This window comes from Balaenoptera ricei, chromosome 9 (assembly GCF_028023285.1).
Source record: "Balaenoptera ricei isolate mBalRic1 chromosome 9, mBalRic1.hap2, whole genome shotgun sequence".
In the NCBI taxonomy this organism is placed as follows: Eukaryota; Metazoa; Chordata; class Mammalia; order Artiodactyla; family Balaenopteridae; genus Balaenoptera; species Balaenoptera ricei.
Window position 1 is genome coordinate 42817611 of NC_082647.1, and position 13360 is coordinate 42830970.

Below are 13360 nucleotides of genomic sequence, written 5' to 3' on the forward strand. Positions count from 1 at the left end.
GAGGATAAACCTTCCTAGTGCTCTGAAAAAGCAATAGATTTCTGAACCCACGTCAGACCCCAGACAGTGGTATATCCCCTGAATTAGTGGATGTCACCTGTGAGACCTCTTGGGGCCATGTGGAACCCACCTCCACACACACATGACCTGCCTCAGCATTTGAATTTCTTCCTAGGAGACACCTAATTGCTTCTCCTTGGGCTTCCCTGCCATAGGTTCATTGTCCAGCCTGGAGCTCTGCACGATTCCTCAGTGCCTCTATCAGTTACTCTCAGTACATCGCACCACAAAAGACTGACAATAAAAGTAGCTGGTACATAAGTGGACGCTGCCAGCCAGAGAGTGTGGTATGTTGTCTTCTGCTTGTCTCTTGAAGGTGGAGCTGTGAACCCATGTGTGCATTTTTAAATTTATTTGTCTAACTTCTTATGATTGGTAACTTTATGTGTCCACTTGGCTGGGCCATGGTGCCCAGCTGTGTAGTCAGACTTTATTCTGGATGTTTCTGTGAGAGTGTTTGTGGATGAAATTAACATTTAAATCAGTGGACTTTGAGTGAAGCAGATTGCCCTCCATAATGTGGGTGGGCTGCATCCAATCGGCTGAAACCTCAATAGAACAGAAGACTGTTCTCCTCTGAGCAAAAACTCTGCCAGCAGATGGCCTTGGGACTGGAGCTGCAGCATTGGCTCTTCCTGGGTCCCCAGCCCGCTGGTCCATCCTGTAGATTTTCAACTCGCCTGTCTCCATAATTGTGTGAGCCAATTTCTTAAAAGAGATCTCTTTCCATACACACAGACACACATTCTATTGGTTCTGTGTTTCTGGAGAGCCCTAATACCCTTCCTCAACAGATGTCATCTACCTTACATAAGAGGCTTGTAGAGCATTTCCCAAGAATGAGCACAGAATAGGTACTGTATTTGTCAAATGCTTACTCGCAGACAGGCACCGTGCCAGCCCTGGCAGGGACATGAAGCTGAATGTGACCCATCCTGTTCCCCAAGGCTGACACCCTCACAGGGAGTTCTTGTTCTATGGCAGAAGGTGCACATGGCTTTAACAGGCCAATGTTGGGATGAAGCCCCATGGGCTCTGCCACTAGGACCACCTGGGTGTGAATCCCTGCTCTGCCACTTAGTGATCATCAACATTTAACTTCTCTGAGCCTCTGTTTCCTCCTCTGTTATGTGGAGTCAGTAGTCCCCAGCATAAGGATGAGGCTGCTGAAAATATTAAAAGAGCTAATGTATGTAGAGTATTTGGCAAATAGTATGTATGCAACAGATACGTTATTATAAATACCTTATTATATGCTTGTGAATAGCTTCAGCAAATTACTTAGCCTCTGAAATACTCAGTTCACTCACCTGTAAAACGGCCATAATGATAATAAATTATTTTTGCTATATTAAATTTCATATTAGTAGGGACTTCCCTGGAGGCCCAGTGGTTAAGACTTCGCCTTCCAATGCGGGGGTGTGTGGGTTCGATCCCTGGTAGGGGAGCTAAGATCCCACATGCCTCGCGGCCAAAAAACCAAAACATTTAAAAAAAAAAACAGAAGCAATATTGTAACAGATTCAATAAAGACTTTAAAAATGGTCCACATCAAAAAAAAAAAATCTTAAAAAATTTCATATTGGTAGACCAGATTGTAAAAATACTGTTCTTTTGGGCTATATATTTTGATGCTCTCTGTCCACTGAAAATGGTGTCTGACAGCACACACAACAATAAAGATGTTTTTATGGTTAATTTTATGTCCATGATCGCTTATGCAATATTCTCTTCCTCATTCATTAATTTAAGTATATGGGTATTGAGTGGCTACTCTATGCCAGGAACCATGTTAGGGGCTCTAGGTGCATAATTTACAACGTTCTCTGCAGTTTCTACTGTGTAGGTATTATCACCCCCTTCTTAGAGGTTAGAAAATTTTGGCTTAGCTGAAAACAGAGCACTTTGGAATATGTTCAGAGATAAAGGATACCATTCTCGTCCTCACAGAGCTCACCGACTTGTTAAAAATTATCCGAGAGAATCCTTGTTTGAACCCAAAGTGGTGGCATTTAGGGTACCTAATGGCACTGTCCTCTCTGCAGACACTCCTCAGGCTGTGCCTTAATGCAGCAGGAGCCCCTCCCATTCTAAGCAGTTAAGAGCTTCTTTGCTGCCCCAAGGCTGTCCTTTAGGGCAAGATAAGCACTGCAGTGAAAGTAATGGAGTTAGCTAATTTACAGTGGTCTTCTTGGCTAAAATGAGCGATTTAATTCCCTGCCCATCTTCTTCAGCGAGATAATGACTTGCACAGCCTGTCAGGGTATACTCAGAGCTATCTGAATGCCCCAAATGAGCCTGTAGCAAATGTCTGACCAGACACTGGCTTGCAACACCTTGAGAAATTCTGTCTTGGTAGAACTTGGCATTCTTCCTGCCTGAGACATTTTTAATAATTTGGCTGTAAGATAAAACCCTTAATTCATGGGTATGTAAAACAACTCTAGCTCAAAAGTATCTGTTAAGTCCACCCTTTCCAAATATAACTACAAATGGAAAGAGAAACTGTAAAATGTTTTCAGTGAAAAATTTCACTCCAGAGGGTCTAATTGCTCCAGAAACGGTGGTTGACGCTCCCAGATCGTCCACTGGCAGCTGTTACTTCTCTAAGGATCTGATGCTCTTTTAAGCTGAAGCCCACAAGCCATGGAGTTTGTGCTTGTTTGGGGAGCAGCCCAAGCCCATCGCCGGGTATGACAGGGTCAAACATTCATCCTGAGTGAGTGTTCACTGTCTCCCCTGCACCCCACCCTCTAAGGCAAATGCTGTCTTTGCCTGCCCTATCCACGAGCTTTGCTAGGGCCAGGAGAGGCAAAACTGGAGAGATGGTGGTGGTTTGTGCCTGACATGGCCAAGATATATTTGCCAAAGAGAAGAAGGAATAGACATTGAAGGAAAGGGAAAATGAAAGGCAAGAGATGGAAGCTGCAGTTTTTTAACCTAATTTCAGAAATGACATCCTATTGCTCTTACTGTTTGCTATTCTTTAGAAGTGAGTACCAAGTCCAGCCCATACTTGAGGGGAGAGGATTACACAAGGGTATGAATACCTGGAGATGGGGATCACTGGGGTCCATCTCAGAAGACTGTCTACCATGCTTGTTGCCTCCAGTGAGGTTTGGGGTCTGTAGATTTTCCTGAGTAGTTGATGAGGAACTGATTCTCATTGGGATGTGAGCCCCCATGAAAAGAAGCCTGGCTCTAGTTCCTCTGAACAGTTTTGAATTGTTAGTATCATCTCTTAACTTCTGTTTTTGGGATGCAGTCTCTATCACTGTGATCACTTCCTATAATTTTCTTAAATTGAAGCAAGGAAGAGAACCAACATTTATAAAGGCAGACTAGAGTTTATAGCATGTAGGTATGCTATAGCTTATAGATATACTATAGCATGTAGGTATATACTACAGCATGTAGGTATTCTATATATTTTATCTCTTTGCATGCTATCTATGAAGCAACTGTCATCAGCCCCATTTTCTAGATGAGGAAACTGAGGCTCTGAGGTAGAGCATCTTGCTTAATGTCCCTCAGTGAATAAGAGGCAGGGCTAGGATTCTAACTCAGGCCCGTCTTTCTCAAAGCCCGTGCCCCTGCCACCTCCCTAAGCAGCAACAGCTTTGATCTCAGGAAATTCTTCCCTAGATAGAGCAGTAGATAAAAGTCTCCTACCAGATACTACAAATTTTCTGAACCCCAAGCAAAAACTCAAACATTTCTGCTATTCCTAGACAATGGGCTCTCTGATCTGACATAGGGCTGAAACTATAGACAAATAGAAAATGCAGCAAATTACTTGCCACGTGGCAGTGCAGTCGACTGGTTGAGTGGTTGAGCTTTGGAATTCGACAGATCTGATGTGTTCAAATGCCAGCTCTGCCGCTTGTCATCTGTGCCATCACGGCAAATTGCCTAATCCCTCTGACACTGTTTCCCTAACTGTCAAATGGAATTACTGTGAAGATGAGATGGCCTTAATGTATATAAACCTCAGGGCCCAGCACATAGAAAGGCCTGAACACCTTCTGAATATTCCCCCTGCTCCCTCAGTATTCCAAATACTATTCACTTAATGTGTGTACCTTTGTTTTTGTCAGTCTCTTCTGGGCAAAACCAAGTCCCAGGCACATCAGGATATTTGTCAATGGAAGTTAATTCTTGGTGCATGTCAAGACCCACACTGTAAACTTATTTTGTGCAAAGTGGAGCCCATCTAGCTGCCTCACAGCAATTGTCACTCAGCGCTCTGTTTCTCCACCTATTTCTACAGGAAACCCAGAAGAGCAGCAGTGTCTTCTGCTGGTGGAGACTTCTACAGGGCTCTTGGGGACACAGACGCAGTCTCAGACAAGTGTTTGGTCCCAATTAAACAAGCCAATGGTTCACCCCTCTTCTTGGGGTGGTGGTGGGGGGCAGAGGAGGGCTGAAGGAATGGCCAAGAGAGTCATGCCCTTCACATGGAAACATGAAGCCAGAGGGCAGGCTACTCTCCCAGCCCAATACCCGGGTTTGCCATCCTTGTACTTGGCTATGCTAGAATGCAGCATTTCCTCATTCTTAACCCCTCTCTTCTCTTACCATGCTCTTCAGCAGTTGTACGTGGGATCATTAGTGATGGCTCCAGGAAGAAGGGGGAAGTGCTTACAGACCTGGATTATGTGACAAGAACCCAGAGTCAAATCTCTAGTTAAAATGTCTCCCTGTTGTCCTACCGACTTAAGCAAGGTCCTTGCCTCGTCCTGCCTGTGTCATCTTGTCTCCTGGTCCACCACACGGAGACAATGTGTAACTTTGTCTTAGAATATTCATATTTTACTCTCTCCCCAACTGACCTGTAGGACCAACGTGATTTCAAACCCCCTCTGTTCTCTTGATGCTGGACATAGAGAAGGGGTCCAAGAGTTAAGACAGTCAGCATGTGACAGATGCTCAGAGCTGACAGGGAGAAGACAGACATGGCCAAGGTAAGGTGAAGGTCACTGTGGCTGGCAAATGTCTCCCATTTCTCTTGATAATGCTCTCCCTACCCTTGTCATAGGATGTGGGTTGTTAAGTGTAGGGAAGGAGCTGAAAATGGGAGTGGATCATGATATGTGATATGGGATAATATGTGATGAAAAAAGAGTTTCCTCTTTTTTTAATTAAAATGTTTTTATTTTTTATTTTACTTTTTTGGTCGCGCTGCACAGCTTGTGGGATCTTAGTTCCCTGACCAGGGACTGAACCCCGGGCCACCGCAGTGAAAGCGCTGAGTCCTAACCACTGGACCGCCAGGGAATTTCCCCCAATTAAAAAAATTTTTAAAGCCTGTTCAGAATGTCTGGGAGCTTGTGCTTTACATAACTTGCCTCAGTTACCCTGGGTTCCAGCCAGAAATAAGGCATCAATAAAATTTCCTATGATTTGGTGAGTTTCCTATGATTTTGTGACTCTTGGTCTTACTTTATGTGACTCGAAGAACCCCAAATGCCATGCCTGCTTAATAATGCTAACATCACCCCCATCTTTGATGCTGGCTTCTTGTCATCTGTGTGGCCTTCCACGCATGCAGCTCATTCACCATTGTGAAATTTGACACCTCTCCCATTACTCACGCCCCACATTGTGTGGTCCCTTCCCCTGGCTAAAGAAGCATGACTCAGATCTTCCTGGGAAACTGCTCTGTGTGTCTGTCATCTGGTCACGGTCTTGGCTGTTTTACTACTCTGATTGTTGTCATCCTCATTGGTTTTTCTTGTACTTTCTGGGTCTTAATATTTTTGTTCCTTAGTAGCTACGGCAACCACTTTTTCTTTTCATTCATTTTCTCCCTGGGACAAAAAGCTCATTCACTATCAGCGTTTAAACCACTATCATGCGATGAAGCTTAGAAGTCTGTGTCTCCAGGTAGAACTTTCTCTGGAGCTCCATATTCTATGTCCATCCAAATGTTTCCTTGAATGTCCTAAAGGATCCTCAAACTCATCCTGTCTAAAGCTAAGTCAATTCCCTACCCCAGCCGGCAAGCTCCTCTCTTGATTTTCCTAGTTACTAGGAGATGTCACCACTTCCCCAGATTCCAAAGCCAGACCTCCCACCCCCGCATTCCTCCTTGATTCTTTTTTTTTTTTTTTTAATTTATTTATTTTTATTTTTGGCTGCGTTGGGTCTTTGTTTCTGTGCGAGGGCTTTCTCCAGTTGCGGTGAGCGGGCCCCACTCTTCATCACGGTGCGCGGGCCTCTCACTGTCGCGGGCCTCTCTTGTTGGGAGCACAGGCTCCAGGCGCGCAGGCTCAGTAGTTGTGGCTCACGGGCTTAGTTGCTCCGCAGCATGTGGGATCTTCCCAGACCAGGGCTTGAACCCGTGTCCCCTGCATTGGCAGGCAGATTCTCAACCACTGCGCCACCAGGGAAGTCCCCCTCCTTGATTCTTGCTCTTTCTCATCCCATATCCAATATGTCCCAAAGATTTTACCTCCTAGATGTCTCTTTCATGTGTCCCTTCCCACCTCACCTTCCGTTTACAGCCCTAGCCTCATCTCTTCTTACCTGGGCCATTGTTTTCATTAGCTTTCTAGTCTTCTTGCCTCCATCTGATGCCTTCCATTCCCATTCCTTAGTCACCAGAATGGTCTCTATAAAATGAAAACCTGACCATGACACTTTTCTTTCCACACAGCTGTTGCAATATAATCTAACTCCTTTTCATGGTATACACAGCTCACTGTGCTTTGGCTCCTGCCTCCCCACCTCTCTCACTCCCCTCCCATGGGGTCCCTCACCCTCTACACTAGCACATCTCATACATCATGTGATTTGATACATAACAACCTTTGCACCTGCTGCTCCTTTTGCTGGAAATGCCCTTTACTTCTTATATCCATTGGGCAAATGCATGCTCATTATTAAAAACTCAGCTTGGATGTTACCCCAGTGAATCCTTCCCTGAACCCTCTCCCAAAGTCAACCATTCACCGCTCAGCACCATGCCACATCTGGTATGCACTTTTATTCAGACCCGTATGACACTGTACTGTCCTATTTTTTTATGTGCTTAGCTACTTCCCAAACTGTGAGATGCTGTATCTTCAGCAACCATCACAGTGTCTTATAAGAGATACATGCCCAATAAAAGTTTGTTGACATCAACTTAATGTGCGTGCCTTCTTATGTTTTCCCTATAGGATCTTTCACATATAAAATAATACAGTTTGAAAATTTTTCTTTTCTTTAACCTTTATAAAGCCTTTCTCATATGAAAGAGCAAAGAATATTTATACCAGTGACTCATTATGTTATTTGAAATAAAAACATCTGAGTAGATCTTTGGAAAGGTGAATTTCCAACAAAAGAAAAACATCGTAAAATTTGTTGTCACATGTCGGATTACATGGAATCCAGTTAGCAGTGATGTATCTGTTCCAAAGTTTTCAGTCTGAGGCTTGGATGAAGCCCTGGACGGAAGCCCAGAGCCTCGAGTCCTGCCTGGCACACTTCAGACTCTTGGCAAATCTTTATTAAATGAATGAACCTCTCTGGGCCTTAGCTTCCTGCAGAGTGAAGGGAGGGATGAGAGTAGATTGCATCTGAGCCTTCTCTCTGCTCCCATGTTGTATGATTCTGATTTAATTACAAATACAGAGCAACTTAGAAGGAATGGTACAACTGCTTGTCATTGGAGAGATGGCTCTATCTATGAATGGACATTCTCTAATGGGGTTTCTATCTTTAAAAAATCTTTATCATTATTATTTTTGCTTACAAAGGTAAATGCATGCTTCCTAGATACCCTTAGTAGTTTGGTGTATAATATTTCAGATGAGTTATTATGCATGTACAGGCATACTTCGTTTTATTGCAGTTTGCTTTACTGTGCTTCAAAGGTATTGCATGTTTTACAAATTGAAGGTTTGTGGCAACTTCATGTTGTCAGATGATAGCAATAAAATATTTTTTTTAAATTAAGGTATATATATTCCTTTTTTAGACATAATGCTATTGCACACTTAATAGACTACAGGATATTGTAAACATAACTTTTATATGCACACACACACAAATTTGGTTGACTCGCTTTATTGCAGTATGCACTTTATTGTGGTGGTCTGTAACTGAATCTGCTATATCTCCAAGGTATGCCTGTACCTGTACATAATTAAAATCAGATTTTTTTGGCCATTGATTACTTTTTTTAAAAAACTCATCAAAATATCATGAACATCTTTCAGAGACAATTTTCTTTATGGAAAAAGGCAGTGAAATTCTTTGGTGGTTGATGTCAGTGGCTTCTGTTAAAAATATAAATAATACTCTCCTCTTTCTACCACACTCTTGACCAGACAGCTGAGGGAGGGGGAGTCCCTAACCTGGAATTTTGTTTAAAATACAAATTCCCATCTCACATTCCATATAATTCCTGGCAATCCCTTGAAAGTTCTGCTCACTTTTAGCCCTGGAATGCCTTCATTAGCACCTTTTGACTGCTGTCATTGAACAAAAAAACTGGGCTTTTGGCACCTATGGGAAATGCCATGAGGGGGTGCCAGGGAACCCACATCCCTAAGACTTACAAGATTCATCTTCGTTTGTAGTTCTTGTTCTCCCTTCTCCACCCCCTGCTTTGAGGCTATAGCTCTTCCAGGGGCAGCCCAGCTAAGTAGCCTGAATCCCTCCTCCTCTCTGCCCTCCGCCTCCCACATCTCACTCTGGGGGCTGCTTAATATGCAGCCAGCATCCACTCAACATAATGTGCCTTTACCTGCCAATGTGCTTTGAGGGATATTGTGAGCATTAAATTTGCCATTTACATTTTCATGTCTGACATAATTGAGGAATGAATGCTCTTATGAAAATTAAACTTGTGGTTCTCCGGGGCTGCTGTAACCCTGTTAAAATGTAATGTGATTTTTGATGCTTCTTCTTGAGGTTTTTATTAAATAGAATATCAGGATGACTAATTCCCTGGGCCTAAATGCAGGCTGGGAAGCAGCATTATTGATGGGGCCGTGTCCAAATGGTCCTCCGTGCTCAGCCTCTAATGGCCTAATAATGCATTATACTTGAATCAGAAATACTTTGAGTCGTAGTGCTTATTGCCATTATTGAAAACACCTGGATGCTCCATTCATCAAGGTTACATCCAAAGGGGCCCATTTGTTTATTAGGCTGTCAGTAAACATCTCTATTTGTTCTGGGTTCAGTCACATTTGGCCACACTGGAGAGAGAGCTCAGATCCAGCCTGGGGATCTCTTGTGGTTTCTCCTGATTTGTCTTCTTGTTAAGAAAAAAGCAAGCTAATGAGAAGTTGGGAGTGGCTTTATAAAGAACGCATTTTACCTCACGTAATCTGCCGTGATGGAAGCAGAGATCGGGGAGGTGGGCTCCTGCAGAGGCCCCTGGAGGCTCCGTCATTCAGCAGCTGCCAGAATGGCCGCCCTGCTTCGCTGGTCCTCTCACCCCGTGCCGACACCCACCAGCTCGGACACTCTGCAGCCCTGCAGCCCTCGGGCATGGATGCCCGAGGCCCACACACCCTGGAAGGGCGTATCTCCCCTGTCTGCCTCCTCCCACAGAACAAAATCAAATTCCTCTCTCTTTGGGTGCCCACAGAGTGACATTTCCCTTTCACAGACACTTCCTGACTTACACCCCTGTCAGGAGAACTTGGCCACAATATTGTGATTAAACTGGAAATGCTTCAGGATGCCTTTTTAAAAAGCCATGTTTCGAAGAAATTATAAAATGCAATGAACATCCCCGCTGCATGAAACAGAAGTATATTTATGACCTTTTGTTCATGACTTAATGACTTTTTGTTACGTAAAAGGATGCCTGCACCCCATCCGGGTCAAGACCTAAAACACCGCCGGCACCCAGGAGCCCTCCCCCAGTGTCCCACCCAGATCCCTTCTGCTGCTGTGGTAACCACCTTGCAGCCTCGTCTCCCAACTGAGTCGGCCGCCATGATAGTTCAGTCTGTAGACCACCCAGGACCAGCCACCAGATCCATTCAACTTTCCCTCTCAAAGACATCTTTGAACAGGCACCTAGCCTTTGCTTTCCAGTCCTGACTAGAATGCATTAAGGAGTGAGGGAGAGAGGGGACAGACAATGCAAATAGCAAAGTGGATGCAGAGAAACTCTACCCAGTAAGAAAAGCCTGAGACCGAAACTGAAAAGCTTCTCCCCATGGTTGCTCGGCTGTGCTGGGGTGCTGTCTTGGCATCTATTCAAGCACGGGAGGCAAATGTTTCCACACCCCCTACAACTGTGTTTTCTGTCTCATGAAACAAAGCAGGAAAGGCTGAATTTGCATCAGTTAAGAATTACATACTCAGCGAGTATTCCATAATTGCCACCCCAAAAGGGGAACAAAATCCGTCAAAGATGGTCACGTGTTGGTCTTCAAAAAGCATGTTCCCCATAGCTTTTACTGCCTCTCTGGGGACGGCTCCGTGATCTTTTCAGCTTCCCTCGCTATGGGGGTCAGAGGAGGCCTGAGCTGTAAGCCCTGGAGGCTGTGGGGCAGGATGGGGCAGGGCTCAGGTTGCCTGGTCTGTGGGCCCACCTGAGGGAAAGGTCATTCTGCTCAGAGGGACAGTCTGGCGACTTAGGTCACAGGCGTGTGGACTGACACAAGTGACCTCTGTTAGCAGGGTTTGTTTTTGAAGCCTCTGGGGCCAAGAGGGGAGTCGGATAGGAAAATTTGTTCTCTCCTGCAAGTAGGAATTACCTGAGCACCATTCTTTTCCCTGAAGCCCTCAGAAGCTCTCCTTTGTTCACAGTTCTACCACTGGGGGATGCATCTGGCTGGGGTGAGGCAAAGGCTTTCATACCTGCTGCTTTGAACCCCCTTCTTGCTTTTGTAAAACATAAACAAAAATCTCAATTAAATAGAGTTGGGAGACCAGCAGGGGGAGCTCTGATACTCTGCCTCATACCCGAATCCAGGAAGAAGAAACCTTCTTCTTTCCTCCAAAGTGTAGGCTTTTAGGGTACTAAGCAAAATAATTTAAAGCAGGCTTATTTGTGCATCTGAATGACACGAGGGCCTGTTAAAATACAGATTGCTGCCCAACCCCAGATTTCTGATTCAGTAGCTCTGTAGGGGCCCAAGAATTTGCATTTCTAACAAGCTCCTGCTGCTGCTGGTGGTGGTGCTGGTGGTCCTGGGACCACACTCTGAAAACCATTAATATAAAGGCTAGGGACATGGGCACCCAGAAAGCCTAAAGGAGAACAACAAAATAAAACTAGAGTATCTTAAGTCTTCAGGGTGCAAACTTCTAAAGCCACATCCAAGAGAACAGAATACAACAAATGCTTTGTAAAAGAAAATACATGTTTATGATATGGAAAGCTGACAGGATTGATGGAAGTAAATCCGTCCCCAAACAAATCCACTTATTTAGTAAATGAGGTTAAAAAAAAAAAGTAAATGAGGGCCATCCTATGAAATGGATTTACTGTAAGAAACTGTAATCATTCATCCTGTTTCTAGCTTCAGATGGCAAGTGCGGGGATTCCGGGGAAGAGGAAGCCATTTCTCCTTAATGGCCCCGGCTCCAGTGAAGATGGAAAAGATGTGGTTTCCTCCCTCCTTCCCTTATCCTGGCCTCATCAGAATCACAGCTTCTTGAGGTCAGAGCAGCCGAAGATAGCTTTTCTTCGAGAAACGTGAAGCCCTTAGAACATGTGTCTTCTCTGACCTTAATTGGTTGCTGTGTGTGAGGGACACCTGGTGTGACGTGATTAGCCCACCCGGGTGGTTGTCACCCGTGCCACACACTAGAGTCCCCTGGGGAGGCTAACAAAAGTACAGATGCCTGAGTTCTCTTTCCACTCAGAGTCTACTCTAAGGGAGGTTGTTTCTGGTTTTTTTTCTTTTTTGTTTTGGCCGCACCACAAAGCTTGCTGGAATTTAGTTCCCCGACCAGGGATTGAACCCAGGCCTTCAGCAGTGAGAGCGCAGAGTCCTAACCATTGGACCACCAGGAAATTCCCTCTCTGTTTTTAAGTCCTGCAGTGGATTTTGATGTGCATTCAGGGCTGGGAATACCTGCCAGCAGTCCTGGTACAACAGCCCCCTTGATTTGTCCTGCTCCCCCTTTGCCTCCTCTTCTGTGCTTTTCTGTATTTTCCCCTTATATTTTTTCAGAGCCTGGCACAGGGGTTCAGTTGATGGTTTGCTGACAGACTCTCTCCTTGACCAAACTTTAGCCAGGCTCCTCTGAGCCTTCTTCCCAAATAGGCCTTGACTTTTGGGCTTTTGCCTGTCCTCGCACCATCTAAATGTAGCAAGAACCCTGCTAAGCTGGTTTAGCCAGAAGCTCCCCGCCTCAATATCTGATCTGGTTTCTCACCCTCCACCATGCCCCAGGGGGTGGCTGATCACCCTGGTCTGCCTTCAGCAAGAATCCTATTAGGTCAGTTTAGTCAGAATCCCCCTCATACCCCTGATGTTCCCCCTTACTGATTTTCCATCCACTGACCCCCACTGGGCTCCTTAAATTCCCACTCCTTCTTGTTGTATTCAGTTAAGCACAGTCTCTCTCCCGTACTGCAAAACCCCACTGCAGTAGTCCCTATACCTATCTCAATGTCTTGAATAAAGTCTGCCTTACTGTTTTAACAAGTGTCATGAATTGTGTTTTCTTTAACATCACTCAGCTGAGAGGCCTATCTGTCTTGAGAGTTCACCCCCTGGATGCAGCATTTTCCATTCTGCGGTCCTAGAAACACTAGTGTCCCTGATAGGTTAAGAGAAGTTCTCTGAGAGAGAGAGAGAGAGAAAAGGGAGGGAGGGAGGGAGAGAAGGAAGGAAGGAAGGAAGGGAGGGAGGGAGGGAGGGAGGAAGGAAGGAAGGGAGGGAGGGAGGGAGGGAGGGAGGGAGGAAGGAAGGAAGGAAGGAAGGAAGGAAGGGAGGAAAAGAGGGGGATGGGGAGCAGAAGGGGGAGAGGGAGAGAGTTCTGTGGTCAACTAGTTTTGGAGGACATTGGAGAAAATAAATTCAAAAGTTCTTTTTCTGTGGGATTTTTATCAGATTCTTTATTCTACTAATATGAATTCCCACTTTATTTTTCAGGGAATACCATTAACATCTCAGAGGATAGATTTATACCATGGCTTTGGTATCACTGCAATCCAGCTTTTCAGCCCCCTTTTGCCACTGACCAGGTGCCTGGGAAAAGTCCTTCTCTGTTTCATCAAGTGTAAAGTGGAGACAATGACAATCCCACTTCATGGAACTGCTGGGAGGATTAAATGAGCTAATGCATGCTAAGTGCTTAGTTCAGTGACTTTGGATATAGGAGGTGCTCA